Here is a 13699-nt window from a genome sequence, read left to right on the forward strand (position 1 = left end):
TTTCTTTCTTTCTTTCTTTCTTTCTTTCTTTCTTTCTTTCTTTCTTTGTTTTTTTTTTAATCAAATATCGTCTAACAAGAGTCCAACTGACAAAGGAAACCTTATTTGAGAAAATGTCTCCATCATATTGTCCAATAGGCAGAAGATCATTGAGTGTTTTCTTGACTGATGATTTACTGTTTCAAGTGCCATCCCTGAACAGCTGGAAAAAAAAATCAGTCTGCACAGGATAGTAATTCTATTCCTTCATGACCTCTTTTTTCAGTGCCTGCCTCCAAGTTCACGTTTGATTTCCTGTCCTGACTACCATTCATACTGTACTGTAAGATATAAGATGAAGTAAACTCTTTCATCTCTAAAAAAAGAAAGAAAGAAAGAAAGAAAGAAAGAAAGAAAGAAAGAAAGAAATCTTATAATCTAAACAATACAGAGGAGTGAAAATGAGGTTTAAGATTTTATATATGCCACTAGTTCCTCTAGAGTCTAGCCTGGTGATTCATATGACCTATTCATCCATGCCTTCTTCCAAACCTACCAGATACAGCCCAGATTCCACATCACTACCTAGGCCGAGTTGGTCACCCCATTCAATGCATCACTCTTTCTGTTGGTTTCAGCCAGGAGCCACCCTATTTGCTACTACAAGCAGGTCCCTTCTGCAATGCATTCAACCTTTTTGCCCATTCAGTTCTCTCTCCTCATCTTTCTCCTCCTCCTCCTTTTTCCTCCTTTTCTCCCTCCTCCTTCTCTCCCTCCTCCTTCTCTCCCTCCTCCTTCTCTTCCTCCTCCTTCTCTTCCTCCTCCTTCTCTTCCTCCTCCTTCTCTTCCTCCTCCTTCTCTTCCTCCTCCTTCTCTTCCTCCTCCTCCTCCCCCTCCCCCTCCCCCTCCCCCTCCCCATCCTCATCCTCATCCTCATCCTCATCCTCATCCTCATCCTCATCCTCCTCCTTCTAGCCTGAGGAGCTGTCCTGATCTCATGATTCACATATTCTCTCCAAAATGCCATGGTTAGCCCAGGTTCCACATTTAGTGTTCTGTTTTAGTCTAGTCACACAAATCAACACTGATAGATTCTCCCTAAATGCTGCCAAACACCACAGCATTCTATGGCATATCTGACTCTCTACATAGTCAAATATGCTCTCATATTCCAGGCTTAGACCAGAAAGTATATCATGCCCATCAGTCGTGTTCTCTCTGTCCATCTGGCTGTATTCCACCCAAACTATTCTCAACATCTAGGCCCACCTGCCAGCACATCTTCTTTTCTGTCCCAACCTGATTGTCCACGTCAGACTTAGAACTAATGAAAGAAGGCCACATGCTAAGATCAGATCATAAAAATAGCAACATGAAATATCAAGTTAGGATATTTTATCCCAAATCTACCAGTCTTGTAGAAATGCTTGCCAATGAGAATTTCCTGGATGAATCTCAGGACAAAGAATTTCAAAGAAAAATAACAAACTTCATCAAAGTATTCAAGAAGTTTATGGAAGACACAATGAAAAAGCTCAGTGAAAAAGAACTTAAGGAGAATAAGTGCATAAGTGATGTCCAAGAAGAAAACAAAAGTAAGATGATGGAAGAGACAATGGCAATTCAGGATTTGAGAATGGAGTTGGATATTGAAAAGTCTAATAAGTAAACTAGAAAATTAAAGGAAAGCCTTAGAAGTATAGTGAATCAAACAGTAGCAGAACAACAGGTATTTAAGATAGAGTAGTTACGATCCAGACCAAATAAGTAAGGAACCTGAAAACAAAAACAAAAGCAAAAAACACATGAAAAAAACATAAGAAAAAAAAAACAGAAAAAAATTACCAGGAGGTAGAAGGTGAGTCCCTATTGTCGAAGATAGGATGTATTTCAGACATAGGGCCCGGAGAGCCATGGCTGCAATTGACCTGAATTCCTCTGCTCAGAAGGCTCCATGCAAGTTTCCAAAGGAGAGAAGCAACCAACAGTCTTACCCAGGTATGATGCCAACAACCACATTCTATAATCTCAGTACTTGGGAGCCTGAGGTAGGAGAATTGCCATGAGTTTGAGGACAGTCTGAGCTACATCATGAATTCTAGGGAAGCCTAAACTACAGATTGACATGCTGTCTCAAAACAAACAACTACCAACAAAAACAAACAAACCTAGCTAACTATGTAACTAATTAACTCTGAACAGATTACGATAAACCAAACTGAGGTGCTAAGGATGTAGCTTAGTTGTAGAGTGCTTGCCTATTCTGAACAAGGCTCTTGATTTGACCTTAAGCACACACACACTCACACACACATACAGACACACACAGACGCACACACACACACACACACACACACACACACACACTGAAAAACAATACAACCATCACCATAAAAACCAAAAGCAAAACAAAATAATAGTCCTCCTTTTTTTTCCACTACCAAAATAACCAGGGATCCAAGTCTCTTCCTTGTTATCTGTCTCTGATCTCTCTGGCAGATACCATGTTGTTTTTGCTCAGAGCACCATTTCCTGGTTGCCACTCTTATGATTTGTCTTAAGGTCACCTAGGTTTTAGCCTGGAAAACTTGCTGGCTGACTATTTCCATAAGCTCCCTCCTCACCTTGCTTCCCTGTGGAGGTCAAAACCACTGCACTGAGAGCAGCGGAGGAGGCAGCCTGGGGAAGCTGTGTTTTGATGGATTCTTATTTTCTTGGTTATTCTTTAACTTAATGTTTTATTCAGCCCAGTAAAATCTGGATTTTTTTTAAAATTTAAATTCAAAGGAAAGAAGGAAACTTATTTAAAACTTAGGCTGCAACTTAGCTCAAACTTTAACTCAGAAAACATTTTGTGAATTAATCTATCATCTCTGATCCATTTATATTTGTTTTTCATTTTATAAGCCCGAAGCTCTCAAATTGTGTATTAACCATTCCTTAACAACATGCATTCTCTAGAAAAAAGTTCAATAAACCCATGAATAAATTTAACCTAATCTGTGCAAACTTTGACAGTTTTCATCTTATGTGTTAACATGTATGCAAAGGTACATGGCCAGATGCCACACGAAAATTTACCGGAGCAGCATTGATCCAGGTGTAGTCACAGATGTGCAAGTCCCCTTGCTAATTATAATGATGCACAGAAATTAGGATCATAGATCCCCAATAGGCACAGTCAAGCATTGGACTGTAGAATTTTTACTTCTGTGATTGACCATGCATGGGCTACCCTGCAACATGCTTTGGGTATAAGATCAAAGAGAACAAACATGACCCCAGTTTTATTTCCAGTTGATTATTTGTGGCTGCAGGAGAGGAGCTACCAGCATTTCCCTGATGTAATGGGGGAAGGGAGTGTAGCTCAAACTTTGGAGTTCCATTCACAGCAAATGATCAGGTGCTAGCAGAGTGTTCACACCAGCCAAATGACACAACAAACTATGGTCTGGGTGACTGGTGTTCTCAGATCTGAGGGGCTTCCCAGGAAACAACTTAGCTTTGGGAAGGATTAGTGGTTTTGAAAGTTCTTCTCCCCTTTTTTGTTATTGTATTAAAGCCTCTAAAGCTTGTTCACAGAACTTTTTGAAAACTAGATTGGTCCCACCCGATGCTTGCTTTGCTGAGATTTTGAAGTGAAGGATGCTTACCACTTTATTCTGTCAAGTGTTCAATCTATTAAGATGGTTAAGATTTTAATCGGCTGTCAAAAATTAAATTCACTTTCTCTTTTTATTGTGTATACTCAATATATATTATGTGTTCCATGTGTGTGATTAAAATATCTATAAAATGCTAAACTATTTCAACTCCAAAAATTCTCTGTGCATCAATATTTAAAAACAGCATTTGTGTGCAGCTAAAGTAAGAATAAATGTTTTTTTTAAAAAGGTATTGAAAAAACTACATGTCTTGGGAAATGTTTTGGTATATCAGACCACTTATTGAAAGTTTTATAGAAGTAACTTTTAGACTTTATATTTGTGACATTTATATCTTACTTCCAATTCATTTCAGGTTTTAAATATTCTTTTTCATTCTTTAAGTTTCTTTAGATAAATGAATAATGAATTTGAATTCATATTTGTAAATTCTCTTGGCATCCTGGAATATAATATATTTAGATTTGAGAGGTTAAGGTTTTAAAAAACAGAACACTTTATTTTTATGTCAGTTCTGTTATTATTTTGTTTCTTTTCTTCCTTTCTTCCTTCCTTTTTTCCTTCCTTCCTTCCTTCCTTCCTTCCTTCCTTCCTTCCTGCCTCTCTTTCTTCTTTCCTTTCCTTCTTTCTTTCTGAGATGAGACTTGATGCGTAGCAGAGTAGGCTGACCTTGAACTTGCTACGGTCCCATGCCTCTGTCTCTTCCTGAGTTTTGGAGTTACATACAGATGCACACCCTAGATTTCTCTCTAGTATCTCTTGTTTTGTTCTTCCTTCTTTGGAGTGCAGATCATCATTTGTCTCTGATTTAATCACAGGCGGCTTTCACCTTGTCTTTACATTTCATCTTGCTCTCTAGTTGTTTATTGGCTTAGACTATTTCAAATCTTCAGCTAGGTTTTTAGAGAGCATACTATATCCTGGTATGCTTTTCAATACAATGAATGTTCTGTAACACATATTTATACATGTGCATGGTAAAAGATCTTTAAAATTAAAAATATTATTCTTTTTAAATAAAATTGAGGGACATTTTAAGAAGTGAAATTTCACTAAATATTGTGGGTACTATATCACTAATCTAGTTTATACATGAAGCTTACTAATTCAAGTATGAAAATATAATTTTCTCCCATTTTTAAATTAGGAAAGATAAATAATTAGGAAACCAGAAACCTGGAGTTGTTATATTTGCAATGAAATGATATTCAGGAAAACTGTTGACGTGAAATGTCAACTTAAAAAAACTTTCTGTCAGTCAGTTTAAAGCAACCAGAGATTTTAAATCATTTAGTCTCAATGAATAAAATTAGAGATGGAGAAATAGTGAATAAACACATTTAAAAAGTATATCAGAACTTTCTGGCAAACCTGTTAGTATGCATACTCTGATTAAAACAAGAAAGTAGAAAATACTGGTTTGTTGTGTGGCAAAGGTTTATGCAGTTCTTCATATTTAATAGCATTCTTCACCTATTAAGAGTTTATTTAGTTTAATAAATACCTTTTTTTGCTAGAAAAAGGAAATGATACCAAGTTATAAAATATGAAAAGAAACAAAATTGAATGTTAATAGCATTAAGTGCTGTGATTAAAATTATAGACTGCTTTTTCTTTCTTCATATCTATGCTTAAAAACAGTTAGTGTATATTACTTTTATAATACGAGAAAAATACGCAATACTGATTTTGAAAGAACTTACCATTTCCAAGTACATTTTGTGATCTTTGCTGTCTCTGGCATATGGAAAGCTGCTAGGAAGACCTTGAGTCACAGTTGACTTACCGTGGGGGAATCCTATTGCCCCTACATTTGCTGCTTAGATTTCAAGCTGATAAGGTTGACACAGAAGGATCTGAGCAGAATACCCTAAGTGCTGTATTTTACTTTCGAGTGAGCAATATCTTTTCATAAACACAAGAAATAGAGGTCAAGTTTTAAAACATCACTCCAACACTATAGGGAGTAATATCCACTAATTTATGAAAAGAGTTAGATTTTTAACCTTCCTTTACCGTAAGCTGTTATTGAATCCACATTCTAGTTTTCTCTCTTAAGAGAAACAAAACTGTAAATGGCATTAGTTCACAGATGGCGTTTTACTGAAACTCAATACATCTAATTTTGAGGAGAATGCTGAAGTTAAGAAAGCTCACAAAGCCACAATAACAGGGAAGACTGCGTGACACAATAAACTAGTTTTATTTTGTTTTTTGTTTTTTGCCTTTTTAGTTGATGCAGTCTGTGAGAAATGGCTCATTTTAAAGCCAGAACTGTTCAGTAGAAACATGCTTTCCTCAACTCACATTTTCATGCTGGAATTATGACATGGATTTTCCATGTTCCGCTTGTGGAATGGGAACATCTGTTCTTTGTTGAGGCTGTGGGGGCTCAGGCACAGACTGAGAATAGGAAGGTGTCTTCAGATGAGCAGGTCTCTTCTCTTAATCCTCCCTGATCTCAGAGCTCTGTCCCTTGTGTTTACCTTTGGAATGCATTTGAGGATTTTTGTTTTCAGTTTGAGAATATGTTCTCTCACTTCTGACAAGCAAAGATAACAATGAAAACTTGGGCTATTTGCCTGTCCCTGGTGAACCTTTAGCTGGACCAAAGCCAGTTTACTTAATTTAGGGCCCCTTGCTAAAATTCCCTTAGGGGAATGGACACTATCACAGGGACCTATCCTTTGATAAATTTATTTCAAATATCTCATACACTTATTCTCATATTGGAGCAAGAATTCTTCTCTTCTGAACCACAGTCTCTGATCAAAGGAAAGCCTACTTTGTTTACTTATTTTTAAATTTATTATAGGAGTCCAAAACTCTATCTCTGTTCACAGTTCACCTGTGTGTCGTATGGACATAAACAATCAATATTTATCAAAAGACTATCACATGCCATACATTGAGAAAAAGAATATCTAAGAATAAAAATGTTGGTAGGACTTCCGGTCTGGCCCCGAGGATAGAGTAGATCCCAGGCGGCAGCTCTGTACCCAACCTCACAAAACCCAGAGGAAGAAGTTAAAGCTCCTCCTCCTGGGAGGAGCTTTAACTCGAGCAGTATTTCGAGTGAAAATGAATTACCCGTGATGTCTGGTGATAGAAGTTCTAATCCAGATGCTGGTCTCCGAACTTACACTACTCAGACTTTCGATAGGCCATTGACAAGAACATGAAACAACTAGTGATTGACATCACTAATCTGAAGAAATCCCTCGTTTCGCTGTCTGAAGAGACCTCCTAAAATCACAAAGATCCTTATTGGACTTGATTTACTCTATTACAATAGAAAAGGCTGTGTACAGCTCTGGACTGTGTACAATCCTTAAAGAAGAATGTTGCCTTTACATAGCCAAGACAGAGATGGTTAAAGAGAGCATGAAATAGGTCAGAGAAGGCCCTGAGAAAAGCCAGAGAGAGAAAGAGAAAGATGAGTGCTGGTATAAGAATTGGTTTTCAGCCTCTCCATGGTTGTCAACCCTACTTCTTCCCATCTTGGGACCATTAATTGGGTTATTTTTGCTTATTTCTGCTGGTCCCTGGGCCTTAAATAGGCTGACTAACTTTGTGAAACAACAGATAGATAATTTGGTAACAAAACCTATTCAGATATATTAACATAAATTAGCTATGGAGGACAATGAGACTGAAGATGAGACTGTTACTCTACCCAGGGTGTTCCCAAAACCCATCTCCACCCAACCTAAAAGAGGGGACTCCCGCCCCTAGACCAAGCAGAAAGAGGCCACCCAGAACCTCCTCTGACTGGCGATCTGAATTCTTGCTTAGGCTGCGAGGTTAAGCACTGCAAGGGGATATAAATAAAAGTTAAAAATATCTATCTGGGTTCCCTGAGGGACAAGCCTGACTGCATAGGGGTTGATGTCAAATGTATCCCCTCTCCAAGAAAAAGACATCGGGATGGGTATGGCCCTCATGCCTCACTGGACAACAACAGGGAGACTGGAGCCATTACAAGGTCCCCTTCAATTACTGGAGGTCAGGCCTCTATCCCTGCCTTTGCAAGATTAGGATCGCCACAGCCCTTCTATACCTAGAGAAGGGAGGAGATGTCAGGGGCAGCCCTGCTTATACACTGAAGGTCTAAAATCAGCTATAGGCCTAAAATCAGCAATAGGCCTGTCATACATGTGTACTAACACTAAGTCTTGGGTCTCTGTGGAAAAACATTGAAACAGATGGCTATAAACTATTGTAAACAGGCAGCTTTTGTGGAAATTTACCAGCCTAAGTAGTCATACACCTTATAAATAGGTAGCCTTGGCAGATAATACCAACTTAGATAAGGACAAGTGAATCATAGGCGGAGTCATAGCAACCTGTCCCCTGAAACTTCACCTAGCCGATACCCTGTTCTGAAAGATATCTGTATTCCCCCTGAACACCCACACTCCAGTGTCATCCCCTTCCCCACGTCCTGCCGTTTTGTGTTTACAACCCATGTGTGAATAAGTAAAAATTATGATTTAAAACAACATTATTTATTAAAACAACAGCCTTCTTTGCAAATATAGGTGTTGCTGAAAAGGGAGAATCAGAGATTGAAGTTTTTAAAGGCAGAAACCACCATTGTCTCAACTATGGGCATTTTTGGTTTGCAAGGTATTATTTTTTTCCTACAAGCAGTGGTTAAAAGATATTACAGAATCAGAATGAGCATCTGGTTAATATGTTAGGATAATAATTATACAATAAGACAACTGATTAAAGCTGGGAGCATGAGACATGGGTCCTTCCCAGGAAAGAGTACATCAATCGATTATTCAGTGACAATCAGCTCATCAGCCTTGAAACACATATGCAAGTTACATTACATGGACTCAACAATTTATATTTATGTGTGTGTATGTGTGTGTGTGTGTGTACAATTTTGACTGTCTTTCACACATAGTAATATTTTGTGGTTCTCAGAGATGGGAAACAGCACAAAGTAGCTCTAGGAAGTTCCTGAAACTGACCATAGTCAATAGGGCCTTCCCTCCCAGAGTAAACAGTAAAGACTATTGAGAGCCAATATTAGTCAAGCCAAGCTGCAAAGAAGTCTCTCAGACCAAACCATCTACCCGGATGAAGCAGAAATAAGCTGAGCATTCAGGATGAGGCTCAAATCTGTTGAGTCATTCGGAAAGGATACTTTCAAATCAAGCATATTCAAACCACCACAACACTGTAGGAATTTCATGATATCAATTTTTATTTGTACAATGAATGCCCCAGTTAGTGACCAGAGGGCTTTGAAAAAATGCAAATTTGTATTATAAGAGCACGAAGAATTGGAATTTATAGTTTTTCTTTTTGAACTGGCCTTGCGTAACTTAGTCTTGAGGTATTACCACAGCATATGCTTTGATGCTCAAATTGTTCAGAAATGTGTTCAATATTATGTTTCGTATGGCCTTTAAAAGATACAGTCTTATGGATCTGGGGTTGTTTAGAAATTCATCAGTCTGACAATAAATGAATTTTAACAGATTTATTCATTCAGATGCTGGTACCAGGTCTACACCATAAACTCAGTATTTCCCAAGTGTAGGGCTAAGCCACATTAATCAGGACTTTATAAAGGCACAGAACACAATGTTACATTTTCTAGTTTGCAAAAAATACCTCGCAGGTTTCCTGGTTATTTTCAGCAAAATAAGATTCTGTTTGCAGAAGCAGAAACAATGATTAATCTTGTTATTTATTATTGTGCATAAACAACAGTTTTGTTCAAGTTAAGACCAGGAAATGACAAAAGTTACAAAAACCCTTATCAGCCCTGAATATTTGGAGTTCTCATTTTGATTCATCGTTCTCTTAAGCAGAGTAACATTTAAACATAGAGTTAACCATCACAGTAACTGTAAACATGCAGGCACACAGTAAACTATAGCCACCAAGGGATGGATGAAGTGCAATAACAAAACAAATCAGAAAATTATTTCTTTGTAGATATAAAATTAAAAATGCCAACTACCCATTAGCAGTTCAGTCATATAACATGGTCTTCTATATCTTTATGATTGTTGAATGTGAGGAGTACCTAGGTAGCCCTCCATACATTGGCTGGCTCAGTCAGTGCCCACAGTGGCTGCCTCAGATCCCCTTTTAAAGAGTCTACTGAATCTTTCGGTTATTTCATGAGCGATTTCTGTTTTAGCCCTTTGTGTTTCCCTCTTGTACTGAGCTCTTGGTTGACTTGGAAGAGACCTCACCAGCATCATCCTCTGGATGAGACAAGAGGAGACATTATTTCCTGTTGTCACTCAAAGAGTTGTCATATATCTGTTGGAATTGAGTTAGTGCAGTAGTGTGGCTTATTAGAGTATATGTTTCACTACTCACCAGAAAATTATTGATGAGAAAAGTCCATGCATTCATCACTTCAAAAGAGTTTAAGCCAAACCTTAGAGGTTTGTTTCTGATGTGAAGAAAACAACACTGATAAAGTGGATGGTTGAAAAAGATATCCTAGTTAGTTTTAGCTTTCAACTTGACACTGCTGAGTCTTTTGAGGGAGTCTTAATTGGGGATCGATCTGGGCAATATCTATGATAAGTTGTTTTGATTGATGATTGATGTAGGAAGTTCCAGATCATTGTGGGTATCACTATCTCTAGTAACGTAAATCTGGGCTGTGTAAGGATGCTAGCTAAATACGTGCTGGTAAGGAAGCCCATTACAAGTCATTCTTGTGTGCATGCTTTATCTATCTTAGTTCCTGCCTTGACCTTCCTCATTGATGGACTGTGACATAAAAGAATAAGCCAAATAAATCTTTTCTTACCTGAGTTGTTTTTGATCAGAATGTTTTTATCACAACAATAAAAACCAAACTAAAACAGAGGATGAATCTCTGGAAATAATTTAAATTAAAAAAAATAGATTTCTTTGGCCACTTCATGCAATGTATTTGGATCATGCTGAGTTGCCCAAACTTCTCTCAGTTCAATCCCTATCTACTCACTCACCTAATGTGTTCTAGCACCCTCTATTCTCCTCTCTCTCTCTGACTATCTATCTATCTATCTATCTATCTTACGCTCTCATTTCACCACATACAGTTTTTGTTGATCAATTACTCTTGGGTATGGCATCTCCCTTGGCGTGTTGTAGATATACCAGAAGTCACCCGTTAAAAAGAATTGACTTTGCCTTTTTTAGGAGATAGTAAATATTGGGGCAACTTTTAAAGTTAGCTTTTAATAGTATCATTTATCTTTTCTAGTTTTTCCTGAAAAGTGTGCTCTGTAGGTACTATGTGGGTGATTATGTGTTCAGTACCTTTAGTGACAACTGTTTTACAAGGAATCTCTGCTTTTCTGTGGATTTTTTGAGGGGGTGGGGCAATGCCTGAACCAGGGAATTTCTTTTGAGATTAACATTTTTATTTTTTCAGAGGCCTTTTAGTATGTAGGGTAAGGCCTTAACCCAGTTAGGGAAAACTGTCTACTAAGAGACAGTGAATGCCCTAGTCTTTGAATGTGACTTGAGACTGTCAGCCTTTTCTGGGATAGTGTTCTATTCTTTTTCAGAAGGGAGAGTCCCTGGTTAAGAAGGTTTAAGATAGCCGGGCGGTGGTGGCGCACGCCTTTAATCCCAGCACTTGGGAGGCAGAGGCAGGTGGATTTCTGAGTTCGAGGCCAGCCTGGTCTACAGAGTGAGTTCCAGGACAGCCAGGGCTACACAGAGAAACCCTGTCTCAAAAAACCAAAAAAAAAAAAAAAAAAAAAAAAAGAAGGTTTAAGATACTGTCCTGATTTAACTGTTTTTTCAGTTTGACACAGAATAGGATCATTTAAGAAGAGGTAACCTCAAATAAGAAATTGACTCTATAAAGGTAGCCTCTAGGTGTGATAGTTAACATTACATTTAGACTTACTATGCTTGAAGGACCAAATATCAAACCCAGCTTCTAACATGTAAGTCCATAGCAGCTCAGTTCTATTTTTTCCCAAGATATTGAAGACTAACCTTAAGTTGACTGATCTTTTAAAACTTGCTGTTTTAGCAAGATAGTAGTTCATAATACTAACAGCTATTTCTGCTTTTGTAATCTAACTTGTTTACTTTGCTCAATGACTAGGATAACTCCAAGACAGTATGTTCAAATTAGATCCTGTAAACACATGCATAGAATACATGTAATCTTGTGGGATTTAACTGTATAAGACTTGGACTAATAGAACTAGATGCCACATCTAGTGTTCTCTGCTACAGTCCTGATGCCAAGAGTATCCGGCACTAGTGTTTAAATAAAAATCCTTCTGATTGCCGGGCGGTGGTGGCGCACGCCTTTAATCCCAGCACTTGGGAGGCAGAGGCAGGCGGATTTCTGAGTTCGAGGCCAGCCTGGTCTACCAAGTGAGTTCCAGGACAGCCAGAACTACACAGAGAAACCCTGTCTTGAAAAACCAAAAAAAAAAAAAAAAAAAAAAAAAAAAAAAATCCTTCTGATTAACTGATTTATTAACAGTTATTCATTGTCAATAACTAACAGTTATTCATTGTCATGGTAAATCTCTTAGGGATGCCAAATCCCCAACAATAGGCAAATACTGGGGTTTTTCCTTGCTTAATGATTGTTGTAGAAATACTAGCCTAATGTGGGTAGTGTCATCTATGGAAGATGGTCATCCGGTATAAAAGAACAAACTGAGCAAACCAGGAGGAGAAAGTCTGTAAGCAGTATTCCACGATGGTTTCTGCTTCAGTTCCTGTTTCCTGGTCTGTACCTTGAGCTCCTTTGATGATAGAATGTAACTGAATTCTAAGCTGAAATAAACACTTTCTTCCACAAGTTGCTTTTGTTTCTGATATTTTACCACAGCAATAGAAACTCTAACAAACACAGACAGACATTATAGTTTCTGATCAAATATTCTACAGTTCTTAAGAACTCTTTTCCTGTAAACAGATTTTTAGGTAACTAACTGGTGTTATCTTTTCCCAAGTCGAAGTTCTGTTGAAGGGTGTAAAGAACCTTTCATTAGCTAGAAGATGGTAAGTGGAGACTGTTTTGTTTGTTTGTTTGACTGTAGAATCCTGGACAATAGAGAGCACATTTCTTGGAGAGTTCCCATTTTGTCTTGGCAGATCTCTACCTCAGAATACTGTTGTGATGCAACATTATTAAAGGTGATTTTATTGGAAATCCATCTCTGCCTTCTCTATTGACCTTCAACAGAGATAGTTTTCCAACTGTCATTTAACACCTGGAAATGTTGCCTTGGAAATGTGACATAGCAGGTGAGTCATATCCATTGAGTCAAAGCTTATGTGGCTTATGGAGCCACCAAACCTCCTTGATGACAGGGCCATTGGATCACCTGACCTTCATCTTTACTTTCAGTGCCTGAGATTCATTGGCCCACATCAGGCAAAAGCATCAAGACAAAAGAGAGCCAGAAAGGAGCAGAAAGAAAAAGGATACCAGGGTCCAGGAAGTCTGTTTTCCATTCTAGGGAATGTCCCTTAAGAGCTGCTAATAAATGCTGTAGTTTTCTCTGGGTTGTATGACATTTCCTCCAAAAGGTCATATAGCTAGGATAACAGGACATTTATTAAGTCCATCCTCTCTCTTCAGTATAAAAATAAACAACAACTGCTACAAAAGGAAATTCTGACCAGTTGAACTGCAAAGAGAAAAGATATTCAGGCAACAGAGTTGCCTGAAAGATATGCAGAGAGCCCCAGGGTTGCAGCTTCCAGAGTCCTAAAACAAGCTGGAGTGGTTTTCTTTTGTTTTTGTTGTGGTGGTGGTTTTTGTTTTTACATCTTGGAGATGTAGCTGCTTTTGAGTCACCCCTTCTCCTTGTAAGTAATCCCTTATCCATCCTCCTGTTTTACCTAATAAAAACTTATTCACTTACCAAATTGTACTTTAGTGCAATTTGGTCTGTCATGGGTTGCCTTTCTGGGGAGAAGACATGTGTGTATATGTAAGGATTTAACTAAATTAATGATGAGACTGTATCCCCCTGTTGGATGAGAGGTCTATAGTGATAGGTTTTTTTAGCCTAGGGATTGACTTTCAAGGGATATAT

This window comes from Grammomys surdaster, unplaced genomic scaffold (genome assembly GCF_004785775.1).
Source record: "Grammomys surdaster isolate TR1022 unplaced genomic scaffold, NIH_TR_1.0 126198, whole genome shotgun sequence".
NCBI lineage: Eukaryota > Metazoa > Chordata > Mammalia > Rodentia > Muridae > Grammomys > Grammomys surdaster.